Source organism: Rhinolophus ferrumequinum, chromosome 10, assembly GCF_004115265.2.
Source record: "Rhinolophus ferrumequinum isolate MPI-CBG mRhiFer1 chromosome 10, mRhiFer1_v1.p, whole genome shotgun sequence".
Classification (NCBI taxonomy): Eukaryota; Metazoa; Chordata; class Mammalia; order Chiroptera; family Rhinolophidae; genus Rhinolophus; species Rhinolophus ferrumequinum.
This window is the reverse complement of record NC_046293.1, coordinates 88,961,759-88,980,188: the sequence shown is the minus strand read 5'-3', so window position 1 is coordinate 88,980,188 and position 18,430 is coordinate 88,961,759.

Sequence of the window (18,430 nt, the reverse complement as noted above, 5' to 3'; positions counted from 1 at the left end):
TATCGCTTTTCTAGGGAATTACCCTAAATAGGCACCTTCACAAATATTAAACAACATATACATGCATTCAGGCATCAATTGTAGTGGTAAAATATTGGAAACATAGTTGGATAAACTATGGTAAATATATACAATAAGCAAATGTAGTTGTAAAAAAAGAATGAGGAAGATTTCTATAGACTGATGCAGAGTGACTTATAAAACATATTAAGTGCAAAAGAGTATATAGCATGCTATTTTTGGTGTAAGAAAAAGGAGATATTTGCTTATTTTCTCAAAAAGGAACACTGGGGGGGCGGCCTGGTGGCTCAGGCGGTTAGAGCTCTGTGCTCCTAACTCCGAAGGCTGCCGGTTCGATTCCCACATGGGCCAGTGGACTCTCAACCACAAGATTGCCAGTTCAACTCCTGGAGTCCCACAAGGGATGGTGGGCTCCGCCCCCTGCAACTGGACCTGGAACTGAGCTGTGCCCTCCACAACTAAGACTAAAAGGACAACAACTTGATTTGGGGAAAAAAAAAAAAAGCCTGGAAATACATACTGTCCCCCAATAAAGTCCTGTTCCCCTTCCCCAATAAAATCTTTAAAAAAAAAAAAAAAAGGAACACTGGGTGGCTTAAACAACAGAAATTTATTTTCTCAGAGTTCTGGAGGTTAGAAATTCCAGATCAAAGTGCCAGAAAATTTGTTTTATGGTGAGGCATCTCTTCCTGGCTGCCTTCTTGCTATGTGTCCTCACATGGCCTTTTCTTTGTGCATGTGTTCTGGTATCTCTTCTACGTACAAGGACACCAGTCTTACCTGATTAGGCCTTACACTTATGATCTCATTTTACCTTAATTACCTCTTAAAATCTCCGTCTCCAAATATAGTTACATTGGGGGCTAGGGCTTCAGCATATGAGTTTGGGGGAACACAATTCAGTCCATAAGTTACCTCTCGGGTTAGGGGAAGGGGTGGTGGAATGCATAGAAATACTAATGAGGTTTCTCCAGGCATACCTTTTATAAAGTTTTCCATTTTTAATCACATAAATGGTTTACACATTTTTTTAAAGAATTTAATTAAAAAATACTGAAACAAGTAGCCTAATTGTATGAAATTGATATTAGGTTGGTGCAAAAGTAATTGCAGTTTTTACAATTATTTTCAATCTTTTAAACTGCAGTTACTTTTGAACCAACCTAATACATAACCGCACTGACAAAAATTTCATTCAAGTCCCTTTTGAACATAGTATTTGACTGTACATTATTAGTAGTATGTAATCTAATGACTATTAAGAAATTTTGAAAGTTACTTAAATTTGTTGATGGTGGCATCAATAGAGTAGCAATTCTGGAACTATTTTGACTAAATAGTTGGAACTAAATGACTGGAACTATTTTGACAATGCATTTGATTAAATGTATTGATGTTATTATGGGAGATAGGAAATTCAAATATGGAATAGGAGAAGGTGAAGAGCTTTGTTGTGTTGGATTTGGATTGAAGATATCAGTGCGAGCTCATGATTTTTCCCCCTAGTTCTGTCCACTGAAAGAGTCTAGATGCAAATAAATTCTAGTAGCAATGAGCACATGGTTTTTAAAGTCCTATTTCCCTCTAAAACAAAATAAAACAAAACAAACAACAAAAACAGAGCTTCTTGGAGAAATTATAGGCTACAGGTCTGGGGAAAATAATAAGCAATCTGTAGGGTAATATTCTAAGTCTATGTGAATGAACTGAATAAAGAACTACAAAAGTGAAAAACTATTTTGACAGTGGAAAGGTCTGGCAGACACCACCTTAACCAAGTGATTCAACTTAGCACCACTAATAATAGAACAAACTGGCATTATATGCATCACATCGGATGTAGTGGGAAGTATACCTCATCTACTTAGAGTTCTTGACCAAAAAATTGTTTTACCTGAATCTAATCATGAGGAAATATTCAATTAAACCACTATCAAGAACTACGAAGGTCCTGAGGTTTTTACCCTACTTGTAAGGAAACAAATTAGCCTCTCACAGCTTCATGGTGCTGGCAAAAGTCATAGGAATCCTTAGTGGGTCAGAGATGGAGGACAATTTCACACAGCAGTAATCAAAGTATCATTATTTTCTTGTGCAATTCCCTAACAGTATGAAGCAGTTCTCTTCAGTGGTAACTGGCTTGCTCACACCCCTTTCATTATCTGCTTTCTTTCCCTATCTCACTTCCCCACTACTTTACTAGCGTTTCCTGGGATCACCTCCCATATAAGCTACAACTCTGTCTGAGTCTGCTTCTGGTAGAATGCCAAACAAGACATGTCCACATGGAAATGTGAGCTATGCAGTTAGATATGAATCTAGAATTCAGAGGAGAGATTTCTGAGTTATCAGCAAAAGGTGATATTTGTTCTGGTTGTCTGTTGCAGCAAGAGAGATCACCTTAAAATTCAGTGGCTGAAAACAACCTTTTTTTTTAAAGCTCATCGTTTTGTGGATCAGAAATTTTCCTCTGTCTCGGCTGGACAATTCTTGTGATCCACGTGGCATCACTGAGGTCACTCACTCCATGGTATTCAGCTGCCAGATGAGCTTTAATCTGCCCCAGCATTTAAAACTCTGAGCCAAGATGAGAACACCAAAAGTGTGAATGGGAGTGAAGTCAAAGCACCGAAACTTCCAGTGTTGAGAGATCAATGAGCTGACAAAGTACCAGCAACAATGACTGAGGACTATGTCATATGTTGCTGATAAATCAGTAGGATGAGAACTGAAAATTGACATTGGATTTAATGATGAAAATATCATTGGGGACCTTGACAAGAGCAGTTTATTCAGGTGGTTGAGTCAAAAATTTGATTAGAAAGAATGGGATGGGTGGAAATACAAGTTGTGAATATTAGCAATTCTTTAGAGAATTTCTGTTATCAACAGGAGTGGGAAAATTCATCCGGCACTGGTGGGAAAGTAAGATCAACATCATATTCCCATGTACCTTTCTCCTATTCCCCAATTCCATGTGATATCATCCACTTCTGGTCACTTATGGTTTGGGACTTGTGGGTACAGGAGGCGCACCGGCTGGCATAATAATACGTAGTTTGGGATCCTCCTTTATTACTTATTTTATTTGCATAATGGGAAGATAAGTAACTTTGCTTTAAGTATCTCCTAAAGCCTTTTAAACCCAAAATTGCAGGGAGGAATATGAAAATGGTTTTTGGTTATTGTATAGCCAGATACAGTGTTATCTAATTTTACCCTTTGTATTTGAAGCTTTTTTTACACATGATACATGTCCATATTGTGTAGGTGAAACAGAATGTGCCACAATAAGGTTTATAGTTGTAGTTTTATGTCAAATTATATAACCACAAATATTGGAGGGCGGTATAGTGGAGTAGTTCTGAGCAAGGACTTGGGAATGAGACTGCCTACGCCCCTACGTTTTATGGCTTAACCTCTCCATGCCTCAGTTTCCTTCACTTAAATGGAGATAATAATAGCAACTATCTCATAGAGTTATTGTAAGGAGTAAACAAGAAAGTACATATGAAGTGCTTAGACTAGTAAGCACTCACTTAGTGTGTAGTAAACACCTGATGAGGTTCCCTACCATTATTATAGAGCAGTGAATCAGTTAAGAATGCTTTCAACTGATTTACAGTGGCTTAAATAAGAAGGGCACGCACCTTGGAGACAGGTGGTTGCTAAAATTCATTCATTCATTTGCTAAAATTCATTCATTCATTTCTACAATGCCAGAGCTTGGCCTCTCTTCAATTCCCTCGGACTTTCCCTGATGGCTACAACACCCCCAATCATCACGTTCTCAAACAAAGGCATTCAAAGGCAGAAAGCAGTGGACAAGGAAGGGCAGACTTTCTCCTCCTGTGCCTTTCTCTTATTAGACAGGAAGCCACCCTCGGTGTCTTGTATTTTGTTTTGTTTTTCAAGATTGTCTTAGTTCGAGAAAGTCCCGTGGCCAAGAAATGGATGCCCAGTTGTCCCATGGGCACTGATGCGGTACAGTCAAGGGGAATGGGCGAGGCACCAACCTGCTGCTACAGGTGTCTGTGAGGCATCTGAAACCTTACATGTTCAAAAACAAACTTCTGATTTCTACCCCCAGGTCTGCTCTTCCCACAGCTGCCCCATCTCACTAGATGGCAACTCCATCTTTCCAGTTATTCAGACCAGATGGTGGAGTCCTCCTTCATTCCTCTCTTACACCCCACATTCAATTAGTTAATAAATCCTGTCAGCTCTACTTTCAGAGTATGTCCAGAATCCAATCCCTGTCATCACCCCTGTCCTTGCCACATTGACCCAACCCATCATTTCTTGCCTGGATTATTTCAATAGTTTTCTAACTGGTCTCTGTACTTTCTTCCTTCCTCCCCCCATCCTTTTAAAATCTAGATCATATTATGTCACCTAGTTTCTCAAAACCCCCCAACAGCTTCCATTCTCACTCAGAGTAAAATCCAAATTCTTATAACAGACTGTAATTCCTATGAGATTTGACCCTCTCTGACCCTTTGACCTTAGCAGCTACTCTCCTAGCTCATTCAGTTCCAGGTGCACTGAGTTCCTTGCTATTTGTCAACCATGCCAAGCACATTCCCATTTCGAGACCTGCTCCTTCTGATGGGCACAGTCCCCTGCCAGGTAGCTTCAAGGCTTGTTCCCTCACTTCCTCAGGACTCAAATGTCACCGACCTTGAAGCTTTCCCTGACCCTACAGAGAAAAGCCATCTCTCCATGTACTCCATCCCCCTTACTCTGTTTTAATTATCCCCATCTCACATACTTGTATGCATATTTAAATATGTGTATGGACTATGCCTGTTTGTTTATTTTCTGTTTCCCCCACTGAAATGTAAGTTTTATGAAGGAAGGGACTCTGTTTTATTCTGTTTTACCCCTAGTACTTGGAAGATGGTAGGCACTTGGAAAAATATTGCTGAATAAATAAATGAACAAGCAAACAATATTGGACATTCGAGTTGCTTCAAGTTTGTGTGTACAAAGTTTTGCGCATATTCCTTCTATATTTCATGATGAATTCTTTCGTATATATTCCCCAAATGAGATTACTGAATAAGAAGGTAAAGATATTTTTTTGCTTTTTGTTTTGTTTTGTTTTGTTTTGTTTTGTTTTGTTTTAATTAAAGTTTATTGGGGTGACAATTGTTAGTAAAGTTACATAGATTTTCGGTGTAAAATTCTGTATTACATTATCTATAAATCCCATTATGTGTTCGCCACCCAGAGTCAGTTTTTCTTCCATCACCATATGTTTGATCCCCGTTACCCTCATCTACCACACCCCTCCCCCCTTAGCCTCTGGTAACCACTAAACTTGTCTGTGTCTATGAGTTTTTGTTTCTCATTTGTTTGTCTTGCTCTTTTGTTGTTCTTGGTTTATATACCACATATCAGTGAAATCATATGGTTCTCTGCTTTTTCTGTCTGACTTATTTTGCTTAGCATTATAATCTCAAGATCCATCTATGTTGTCACAAATGGTCCTATTTCATCTTTTCTTACCACCGAATAGTATTCCATTGTTTATATATACCACAACTTCTTTATCCATTCATTTATCGAAGGACATTTTGGTTGTTTCCATGTCTTGGCCACCATAAATAAAGCTGCAATGAACATTGGAGCACATGTGTCTTTATGGATAAATGTTTTCAGATTTTTTGGGTAGATACCCAGGAGAGGGATTGCTGGATCATATGGTAATTCTATTCGTAATTTTTTGAGGAATCTCCACACTGCCTTCCATAATGGCTGCACCAGTCTGCATTCCCACCAACAGTGTATGAGGGTTCCTTTTTCTCCACAGCCTCTCCAACAGTTGTTACTATTTGTCTTGTTGATGATAGCCATTCTAACTGGTGTGAAGTGATATCTCTTTGTGGTTTTTATTTGCATTTCTCTGATGATTAGCGATATTGAGCATTTTTTCATATGTCTATTTGCCATTTGTATGTCCTCTTTGGAGAAATGTCTCTTCAGGTCCTCTGAAAATTTTTTAATTGGGTTGTTTGTTTTTTTGTTGTTGAGTTGCATGAGTTCCTTGTATATTTTGGATATTAGCCCCTTATCAGAGGCACTGTTTGCAAAAATCTTCTCCCATTCACTTGGTTGCCTCTTTATTCTGTCGATGGTTTTTTTTTGCTGTGCAGAAGCTTTTAAGTTTGATATAGTCCCATTCATTTATTTCAGCTTTTACTTCCATTGCCTTTGGAGTCAAATTCATAAAACGCTCTTTGAACCCAAGGTCCATAAGTTTAGTACCTATGTTTTCTTCTATGCAGTTTATTGTTTCAGGTCTTATGCTTAAGTCTTTAATCCATTTTGAATTAATTTTGGTACACAGTGACAGATAGCAGTCCAGTTTCACTGTTTTGCATGTGGCTTTCCAATTTCCCCAGCACCATTTATTGAAGAGGCTGTCTTTTCTCCATTGTATGATTTTTGCTTCTTTGTCAAAAATTATCTGTCCATATACATGTGGTTTTATTTCTGAGTTCTCAATTCTATTGCATTGGTCTACGTGTCTGTTTTTCTGCCAATACCATGCTGTTTTTATTATTGTTGCCCTGTAGTATAAGCTAAAGTCAGGGAGTGTGATACCTCTAGTATTGTTCTTTTTCTTAAGATTGCTTTGGCTATTCGGGGTCTTTTGTGATTCCAAACAAATCTGATGATTTTTTGTTCTATGTCTTTAAAAAATGCCATTGGGATTTTGATGGGGATTGCATTAAATCTATATATTGCTTTGGGTAATATGGCCATTTTAACTATGTTGATTCTTCCAATCCATGAGCATGGAATGTCTTTCCATTTCTTTGTGTCTTCTTCAATTTCTTTTAAAAATGTCTTACAGTTTTCAGCATATAGGTCTTTTACATCCTTGGTTGAGTTTATTCCTAGGTATTTTATTCTTTTTGCTTCAATTGCCAAAGGAATTGTTTTTTTAATTTCTTTTTCTGAGATTTCATTGTTAGTATATAAGAATGCAATGGACTTTTGTACGTTGATTTTGTAACCGGCAACTTTACTGTATTTGTTGATTGTTTCTAATAGCTTTTTGGTGGAGTCTTTAGGGTTTTCTATATATAGCATCATGTCATCTGCAAAGAGTGACAATTTAACTTTTTCAATTTGGATGCCTTTTATTTCTTTCTCTTGCCTGATTGCTCTGGCGAGGACTTCCAACACTATGTTGAAAAGCAGAGGTGATAGGGGACAGCCCTGTTGTGTTCCTGAACGTAGAGCAAAGGGATTCAGTTTTTCACCGTTAATTATGAGATTAGCTGAGGGTTTATATATGGCCTTTATTATGTTAAGGTATTTTCCTCCTATACCTATTTTATTAAGTGTTTTAATCATAAATGGATGTTGTATTTTGTCAAATGCTTTTTCTGTATCAATTGATATAATTATATGATTTTTGTCCTTTATTTTGTTTATGTGATGTATTACATTGATGGATTTGCGTATGTTGAACAATCCTTGTGCCCCTGCGATGAACCTCACTTGGTCGTGATGTCCTTACCAGATTTTGGTATCAGGGTAATGTTGGCCTCATAAAATGAGTTAGGGAGTACTGTCTCTTCTTCAATTTTTTGGAAGAGTTTGAGAAGGATTGGTATTAGATCCTCTTTGAAGGTTTGGTAGAATTCACTAGTGAAGCCATCTGGTCCCGAACTTTTGCTTTTGGGAAAGTTTTGGATGACTGATTCAATTTAGTTACTGGTGATCGGTCTGTTTAGATTTTCCAGTTCTTCATGGTTCAGCCTAGGAAGGCTATATGTTTCTAAGAACTTGTCCATTTCTTCTAGGTTATTGAATTTGGTGGCATATAGTCCTTCATAGTATTCTTGGATGATCCTTTTATTTCTGTGGCATCCATGATAACTTCTCCCTTTTCATTTCTGATTTTACTAGTGTCTTCTCTCTTTTTATCTTAGTGAGCCTAGCCAAGGGTTTGTCAATTTTGTTAATCTTTTCAAAGAATCAGCTCTTTGTCACATTACTTTTTTCTATTATCCTTTTGTTCTCTATTTCATTTAGTTCTGCTCTGATTTTTATTATTTCCTTTCTTTTGCTGACCTTGGGTTTCATTTGTTCTTCTTTTTCTAGTTCTTTAAGGTGTAACATGAGGTTATTTATTTGGGATTTTTCTTGTTTCTTGAGATAGGCCTGTAATGATATAAATTTCCCTCTTAAAACTGCTTTCACTGCATCCAAAAAATTTTGGTAGGATGTATTTTCATTCTCACTTGTTTCTATGTATCTTTTGACCTCTCCTCTAATTTCTTCTTTGACCCAATCATTCTTTAAAAGTATGTTATTTAATCTCCATGTATTTTTGTTTTTCCTGCTTTCTTTTTGTAGTTAATATCCAATTTCAAAGCCTTGTGATCAGAGAATATGCTTGGTATGATTTCAATCTTCTGAAATTTGCTGAGGTTAGTTTTATGTCCCAACATATGGTCTGTCCTTGAGAATATTCCATGTACACTAGAAAAAATATATAGTCTGATGTTTTAGGATGAAGTGCTCTATAAATGTCAATCATGTCCATTTCATCTAATGTGTCATTTAGGGCTGCTATTTCATTATTTATTTTCTGTTTGGATGATCTATCCATAGCTGTCAATGACATATTTAGGTCCCCTAGTATAATTGTGTTTGGTCAATTTCTCCCTTTATTCTGTTAGTAGTTGCTTGGTATATTTCGGTGCTCCCGGATTGGGGACATAAATATTGATGACTGTTATGTTTTCTTGTTGTATAGTCCCCTTTACCATTATGAAATGTCCATCTTTGTTTCTTGTTATCTTTTTCACCCTGAAGTCTGTTTCATCTGGTATCAGTATAGCTACACCTGATTTTCTCTGGATACCATTCGCTTGGAGTGTCAATTTCCACCCTTTCACTTTGAGTCTCTGCTTGTCCTTGTAGCTGTGATGTGTCTCTTGGAGACAGCATATGGTTGGTAGCAGAGTAGCAATCTGCTACTCTGCGCCTTTTTATTGGTGAGTTCAGTCCATTTACATCTAGGGTGATTGTTGATATGTGAGGATTTCCTATTATCCTATCTTTAGTTTTCTGGTAAGACTGTGTATCCATGTTTCTTTGCCTTTTTTTGTTGTCTATTATTTCTGTGTGGTGGTGTTCTATGATGTTTCCCTCTGTTTCTTCTTTTATTACAGTATGTATTTCAGTTCTGGACTTTTTTTTTTGAGTGGTTACTCTTAAGCTTATGTAAAAGAAAGTTTGATACTTAGAGTATTCCATTTCCTTCAGCATGCCTACTTTCTCCATTCCCATATTCCGGTTCAGGCCTTTACTCTCCCCCTTTTTATGTTTTGGTTGCCACAAATTGTCCCTGTTGATGGTGGTCGAATAGCCTCCTTTAGTATTTCCTGTAGTGTAGGTCGTGTATTAGAAAATTCCCTCAGCTTCTGTATGTCTGGAAAGGTCTTTATTCCTCCTTCATATCTAAAGGATATCTTTGCTGGGTATATTATTCTTGGCTCATAATTTCTCTCTTTCAATAGTTTGAATATTTGGTTCCAGTTCTCCTGGTTTGTAGAGTTTCTGCTGAGAAATCTGATGATAATCTAATGGGCTTTCCTTTGTAGGTTACCGTCTTCTTTTCCCTGTCTGCCTTGAGGATTCTTTCTTTGTCATTGATTTTTGACAGCTTCAATACAATGTGCCTTGGAGAAGGCCTGTTGGGGTTGAGGTAATAATTAGGTGTTCTATTTGCTTCTTGGATTCGAGGATCCAGTTCTTTCCACAAGTTTGGGAAGTTCTCATCGACTACTTGTTTGAATATACTCTCTATTCCCTTCTCTCTTTCTTCTACTTTTTTTTTTTTTTTAAAGATTTTATTGGGGAAGGGGAACAGGACTTTAGTGGGGAACAGTGTGTACTTCCAGGACTTCTTTCCAAGTCCAGTTGTTGTCCTTTCAATCTTAGTTGTGGAGGGTGCTGTTCAGCTTCAAGTTGTTGTCCTTTCAGTCTTAGTTGTGGAGGGCGCAGCTCAGCTCCAGGTCCAGTTGCCTTTGCTAGTTGTAGGGGGTGCAGCCCACCATCCCTTGCGGGAGTCGAGGAATTGAACTGGCAACCTTGTGGTTGAAAGGATGCGCTCCAACCAACAGCCATCCAGGAGCTCAGCAGTAGGCTTTCAGCCCAAGGTGCCGTGTTCAATCTTAGTTGCAGGGGGCGCTGCCCACCATCCCTTGCGGGACTCCAGGAATTGAACTGACAACCTTGTGGTTGAGAGCCCACTGGCCCATGTGGGAATCGAACCATCAGCCTTCGGAGTCAGGAGCATGGAGCTCTCACCGCCTGAGCCACCGGGCCGGCCCCCTCTTTCTTCTACTTCTGGTATGCCCGTTATTCTTATACTGCTCTTTCTGATGGAGTCAGAAAGTTCTTTTAGAGTTCTTTCATTTCTTTTAAGTCTCAAATCTCTCTCTTCTTCCATCTGTGTCATTTCCAGGTTTCTATCTTTGATGTCACTGATTCTTTCCTCTATCTGGTCAACTCTACTACTTAAGCTAGCTATTTCATTCTTCATTTCTTTTATTGAGTTCTTAATCTCCAGAAATTCTATTTGGTTCTTTTTTAAAATTTCAATCTCTTTGGTAAAATATTCCTGTTTTTCTTTGATTGTGTTTCTGAGTTCATTAAACTGCCTTTCTGTGTTTTTTGCATCTCATTGAGTTTTTCAGAACTGCAATCTTGAATTCTCTGTCATTTAAGTCACATATTTCCATGTCTTTAAGTTCATTTTTGGGAGACTTTTCATTTTCTTTCTGAGCTGTCTTGTTGCCTTGGTTATTCATGGCAATTAGTGATTTATTATTTCTCTTCCTAGACATCTACAGGCGGGGTTCTGCAACAGGTTGATAGGAAGAGGTCTTTCTTTTGTTTTCAAGTACATGTTGGTAGAATGTTTTATTTTCTCAACGACTGCAGCCTTTTTTCTTTCTCACACTGTAGTGTTATCTTTTCTCTGCACTATTCCAGCTTCTCACACAATGGGGCGATTCCCTGAAAGGCAGGCTTACTCCTCTGTTAACAGTTCGCCTGGGTCATAGGGTGCCGCGTCCGTGTGGGGATATGGAGAGCTTTTGAAGTTCCAAAGCTCTTCCTGCACCAGATTCAGAGCCCGTGTGTTTAAGCAGTTCTGTTTACTCCTGCAGGGATCCACCCAGATAGGTGGGGAGAGGGGCGGGGTGAGTTGTGAGAGGTGGCCCAGAGCAATGGCAGTAACCACCACCACAGCCAGTCCTGCTTCCACAGCTCCCTCCCCTTTGCCGGAACTAGTTGGGCTGCAAATCTGCAGACCACAGTTCTCAGAACTGCAAATTTTCTGTTCTTTTGATCTGACACTGCTACTGTTCCACTTCCAGCACTGGGTAGGTGGGGGCGGGGCAAGCTCTGGGAGGGAGAGGAAGGGGAGGCCAGTCTCAGTGCCTAAGGCTTCCGTTCTCTGCTCGGCAGTGAGGGCTTAAACCACCATTTTCTGCCTTCTTTCCCCAGTCTTGCTCTGAGGTCTCTGCCTTGAGCATTGGGTTCAGCCGTGTTATATGCTGCCCCCTCAGCCCTGTGGGCCATAAGCGGAGCCCTAGCAGTCCAAGTTCTTCCCTCTCCCGTAGCTGCGGTAGTTCCGGGATGTAGCGAGCTCGGAGCACCGAGCTAGGTCTGTGTCCTGTGCCCGCTTGGCTCCGTCTCCTCACTTCTCTCTTCCTTCCTCCCCCGCTTGCGTGATTCGCCCATCTTTAGGTGAATTCAGTAGTGAGTCTCTTCGTCTTGCCTGTCTGCTGTGCAGGGAGTCCTTTGTGGAGTTTATTTGTTCGAGTTGTTGTAAATTCCAGGGGAGATTTCCAGAGGCTCACCTCACGCCGCCATTTTGATGACATCTCTTCTTTTGCTTTTAATGAAAATTATCACATTACTTTCCTAAATAAACCAATTATATAGAGGCTACCAGTTATATGATGCCCTTGTTAGGCATTATACTTTTAAACTTTTCCTTAACTCTTATAGAAAAGACTAGCAAAATGGATTATTTTTCCATATTTATGTGTAACAGCGATAGTATTTTGAAATTAATATAATATAATATAATATGTACTTTAAAAACTTAAAATTTTACCCACAGGCTTTCTCTCAGGTTTATTTACCTTTTTGGCTCTGACCTATCCTTGGCTGACCCTAATTAAAGGTGGACTCACTAAGCTGCTCTAAACCCCTCTTCCCTGTTTCCCTCTATTAAGTATCATCCTGGCCTCTCAAGGTCAGGATTCTAAGTCTTATTTGTTAGGGTTCAGCTTAGTTAAAGAATTCTCACACTACAGGGAAGGCAGTTTTTTCTGCCTCCATGACTATGCCTTTAAAAAAAAAAATACCATACCCCTCACTGCTGTGTTTTGTGTATCCTGTAATAATATGAATATACAGAGGGTGCCAAAAAAATGTATACACTCTTTAAGAAAGGAAAAAAGTCTATTGAAATTGTAATATGCAATATATAACAATAACAAAAGGTGAATACAAGTCACGTTTGACTTCTGCAATTACAAGAAATGCTCAAAGTGGTTACCATCAGCATCTAGACACTTTAATTACGGTGAACTACTGCTTTGAGCAACGTTGACCAAAGCGTACACTTGTATATAATTTTTTGGCACCCCCGGTGTATGTATATATCGATATATATATCTATATATCTATATATCTATATATCTATATCTATCTATCTATCTATCTATCTATCTATCTATCTATCTATCTATCTATCTATCTATCTTGCTTATGCATGTTCCCTTGAGTGTACTTCATACAATTATGTTTTCATAGAATGAGAGTAATTATATATAGCCATATTTCCGTGGGTTTGTTTATTGATGAGAAAAGTAGCAAATTCTTTCTTTCTTTCTTTCTTTCTTTCTTTCTTTCTTTCTTCCTTCCTTCCTTCCTTCCTTCCTTCCTTCCTTCCTTCCTTCCTTTCTTTCTTTTTTTTAAAAAGATTTTATTGGGGAAGGCAAACAGGACTTTATTGGGGAACAGTGTGTACTTCCAGGACTTTTTCCAAGTCAAGTTGTTGTCCCTTCAATCTTTGCCATGGAGGGCGCAGCCCAGCTCCAGGTCCAGTTCCCATTGCCAGTTTCAGAGGGTGGAGCCCACCATCCCTTGTGGGAGTCAAGGAGTTGAACCGGCAACCTTGTGGTTGAGAGCCACGGCTCCAACTGAGCCATCTGGCACTGGCCCATGTGGGAATTGAACCTGCAGCCGTCAGCATTAAGAGCATGGAGCTCCAACCGCCTGAGCCACCAGGCCAGCCTGCAAATTATTTCTTGATACCACCTTGTCTCATGAGCCAACTAGTGTTTCTCCAAAATTAAGACCGGGTCTTATATTAATTTTTGTTCCAAAAGATGCATTAGGACTTATGCTCAGGGGATGTCATCCTGAAAAATCACGCTAGGGCTTATTTTCCAGTTAGGTCTTATTTTCAGTGAAACACAGTACCTTCAAATGTTATTCTAAATATCTGTTTGCAACCACTTCTTCCCAACTGCCTTTCTAAATCAACATCTCGCCGTCCCTACTTTGTTACTATTCTTTCCAGTTGTCATATAAACCTAAGAGCTAATTACCTTCATCAACCACCATTCCTAATAGACTAAACTTTCAGACTGCCACAATTTTAGGAAGTGTTTTCATTTAAAAAATGTTCTCTCACTTTTGTTTGTAAATATCTTGCTTTTTATTTTAAACTATGAATAACTTCCTGACTGTATTAGATTGTGCTAAATAAGAATCCCTTGACCATACTAATTCACAAAGTGAGATAATAAAACAGCAACGGGTATGTTATTCTGGAAAGAAATACTTAACGACTATATCACTGGAAGTGTAGGCAGGACATATAAAAAAGACATTTCTCAATTCTCACTGATGTGACATTGGAGTCAATAGAATGGAAGCAAAAGTTTCTAAATTATCACCTATATATAGATACAATGTCTAGTAAACCTCTACTTGGTTTCTTCATTTTATTCTATCCAGACTTTGTACTTTACACTGAATGTTGTAAAACCATATGAAAATTTTTGCAATGCTAACAACTATGGGGGAAAGTATTCAATTGTGAATATATGTAATATAACAAGTAAAATATATTTATATAGCATATTTGACATGCAAGTATATAATACATTTAGTACAATCCCATCAAATTCTCATTTAAAAAATTATTGATCATTATACTTTGGGTATGAGTCAATTCTTATTGTTAGAATGTTAAATAATTCTTTGATTGGTGTTTCTGAGATGCAAAAAAACCCCAAAAAACCCAAAATATATATGTATATATATTTTTTTCCGTAAGACTCACTAATTGTTCTTCATTTGTTCAACAAATATTTATTGAGTTCTACTATGTGCAAAGTACAGTTCATAATAACAATGAGGATACAATGGACAAAGTCTTGGCCTTCATTGGCTAATATTCCTACAGGGAAAGACACGTAGGGCCCTCTCAGGTCATTCTTGCTCAGGGGCACAGCCCCAAGCATGTGCTGGCTTTCTACATTACCAGGAATGCGTTACAGCTTTTCAAAGTTCCTATGGACATATCACTCCCTAGCTTTTTCTTTAAGCTTCAGGTTAGCCTATGGTTGCTGTAATATTATCCACCAGCCGAGGAAGCAATTAAGTTAAACAATTGACTCTACATATTTTCAACAAATATCACTGGGGAAAAGGATTTTAACCCTGGATAAGATCACAGACAGGTCAAATAAAGGCAGCCTTACAAGTGAGTCTTCCAGGGAAGCAGCAGACAGATCAAGTGAGGAATGACAAAAAAAAAAAAAAAAAAAAAAAAAAAAGCCAATAGGAGGCAGAAAACAAAAACATGAGTGAAAGGCATATAACAGAAAACTCTAAAATAACAATGTCTTAAACAAGATAATGAATTATTTTTCTCTCACATGAAAGAAGAATGGAGGCAGATAACACTAAGGTAGTGTGGCAGCTTTCAATGTCATCAAGTATCCAGGCTCCAACCTTTCTGCTTTGCCTTCCTTAGCCCATGGTTGCTGGTCTCGGGGTCTCCTCTTGGTCCAATACAGACCCTAGCACTTACCTTATCACGCCCAGAAGTGAAAACATAGAAGAACAGAGGAACACATCCCTCCATGTTAGGAGAGTTCCAGCAGCTCCATGCAACACTCCTACTTACGTCGTATTAGCCAGCACTTAGCCAACGGTTCAGATCTAGATATAGGGAAAGTCGGAAAATACAGTCGCTTATCTGAGCAGCTAAAACTTGGGATTCTGCTCATTGAGAGAGGAACATAATAGATTTGATAGACAATTGGCAGTCTCTGCCAGAAGGACAATTTTCATCAGGAAGTAAATAGACTAACCTGTATGCATCAAGAGACCTTGGGCACAGTATAACCATAATATATAACAATACGTAAAACAATAGGTATTAATGCAGATCCTGAGATATCAAGAAAACATTAAATTATATGTACTAATCTTCTGCAAAAAAAGCAAAGAGGTATGTAACACATTTTCAGTAGATATCTATCTAAAATATTGAATATTTAAACATTTGGGCATATAGATAAATAAAACCTAATATTTGGGAATTAGGTCATGTGTCACCAATATGTTGCTATAATGTACTAATATTTTTAAAAACAGATTGATCAGAAATTTTCCTCAAGATTTGCTCAAATTCAAATTTTCAAAGCAGCAATATTTAATCCTTTCAGAAATCATTTGCAAGAAAAATAGAAAAGATGGGGAAATATGCCTTTGCCTCTGAAAAGGTCGACTTAACATAGCAGTAGCAATATGAAAATGAATTTAATAAACACAATAAGTATGTTTAGTTTAACAACTTTGCTTAGACTGATTTGGACATTTCTCTCAAATGCCAATAATATAGTACGTTTTGTAGAACAGGCAGCATATTACTTGGTGAATTCATGTGCTTGTTAATGGAAAAAAACAAAAACAAAAATAAAAACCTTTGGCTCTATAAAGAGTAATCAAAAACATTATTTCAGGAGCCCAGAAGTAGAAAACCAAGTGACTTGGGTTGTGCTAGTACATATACAGTAGGTTTGACTGAATTGCTTTAATTCTAATAGCTGACTGATCATATACATATATTTCTTAATTGATCTAGGTGACTGACCTTTGGTGTTGAGTGAATACTGTTTGAATAACCATTCAACAGTTATGGATAATATTTATGATTAAAACAAACATCACCTTGGAAATTTATAACTTTCCACCTTGGAAAGTTAAAGAAAAATTCTTGATTCCTCTCTTTTGCTCCCAGCCCATATCCAATTCATCAGCAAATCTTTGGGTTATACCTTCGAAAGTTATCTAGAATCCAACCACTTCTCTCCAACTCTCCCATTTCTAGCCCAAGCCACCATTATCTCTCATCCAGATCATTGATATAAGTTTTTAATTAGTCTCCTTGTGTTAACATCTTTACTCCCTTTAGTTTGAACATAGCAGTCAGTAAGATTCTCTTAGAATTTATGCAGGTAAATGTCACAGTTCTGCTCAAAACCCTTCAATGACTTTCTTTCTTACTCAGAGCAAAATCCAAAGTCCCAGTCTTACCCTGCAAAGTTCAGTCTGAACCCCGAACCTTGCTGACTTTACCTGTGCTTACCTCTTGGCTCCCTCTACTTTAGCTACTCTTTACTCATGTTTTGTACCTCAAATACTACAACATTCTCCTATGCTATTCCCTCTGCTTGGAGGGCTCTTCCTCCATTTCACAGTGGCCTTTTCAATATAGAAATTTTCAATATAGAAAATATATATTGATCAAAGAAGTAAAGAAGACACAAATAAATGGAAAGATATCCTGTATTCAAGGGTTGGAAAAATTAATATTAAAGTGTCCGTATTACCCAAAGCCATTTTTAGATTTAATGCAATCCTTATCAAGATTCCAATGACTTTTTTTTACAGAAATAGAAAAAAATAATACTAAAATTCATATGGAATCACAAAAGATTTTTAACAAAACAATCTTGAGAAAGAAGAACAAAGCTGGAGACATCATACTACCTGATTCAAACTATATTATAAAGCTACAAGTAATTGAAACAATATGGTACTGGCATTAAAAAGACACATAGACCAATGGAACAGAATTGAAAGCCCAGAAATAAACTGATGCATATACAGTCAACTAGTATTTGACAAGAAAGCCAAGCATACTCAATGGGAAAAGATAGTCTTTTTATTAAATAGTCGGAAAATTGAATATTCACATGCAAACAATGAAACTGGATCCCTATCTTACACTACTCACAAAAATTAACTCAAAATGGATTAAAGACTTAAATGTAAGACCCAAAACAGTAAAACTTCTAAAACATAGGGCAAAAGCTCCTTGACATTGGTCTTGGCAATGATTTTTTGGATAAGACACCAAAAGCACAAGCAACAAAACAAAAATCAACAAGAGGGACTACATCAAACTAAAAAATAACTTCAGTACAAGAAAAGAAATCATCAGCAAAATGAAAGGCAACCTACACAATGGGAGAAAATATTTGTAAACCACATGTCTGATAAGAGCTGTATCCAAAATACATAAGAAACTCATACAATTCAATAGAAAAAATAATTTGATTTAAAAATGGAAAAAGGACCTAAATAGATATTTTCCCAAAGAAGACTTACAGATAGCCAACAGGTACATGGAAAGATGCTCAACATCACTAATCATCAGGGAAATGCAAATCAAAATGACAATGAGATATCCCCTCACACCTGTTAGAATGGCTATTATCAAAAAGACAAGAAAGAACAAGTATTGGCAAGGATGTGGAGAATAGAGAACCCTTGTGCACTGTTGGTGGGAATATAAAGTCATTCAGCCACTATGGAGCACAGTATGGAGATTCCTCAAAACATTAAAAAGAGAACTACCATATGATCCAATAATTCCAAATCTGGGTATTTCATACTTCAAAAAAAAAAAAAAATGAAAACACTATCTCGAAAGATATCTGCATCCCATATTCACAGCAGCATTATTTACAATAGCCAAGACATGGAAGCAACCCAAGTGTCCATAAATGGTGAATGGATATATATATATATATATATATATATATATATATATATATATATATATCATGGAATATTATTCAGCCATAAAAAGTAGAAAATCTTGCCATTTGTGATAACATGGATGGACTTTGAAGGCATTATGCTAAGTGAAATATGTCAACCAGAGAGAAAGAAAATACTGAAAAAAACCCTCATGGAAACAGAGAGTAGATTGGTGTTTGGGGTTCTGGGGGGGTTGAAAGTTGTCAAAGTGTACAAACTTCCAGTTATAAGA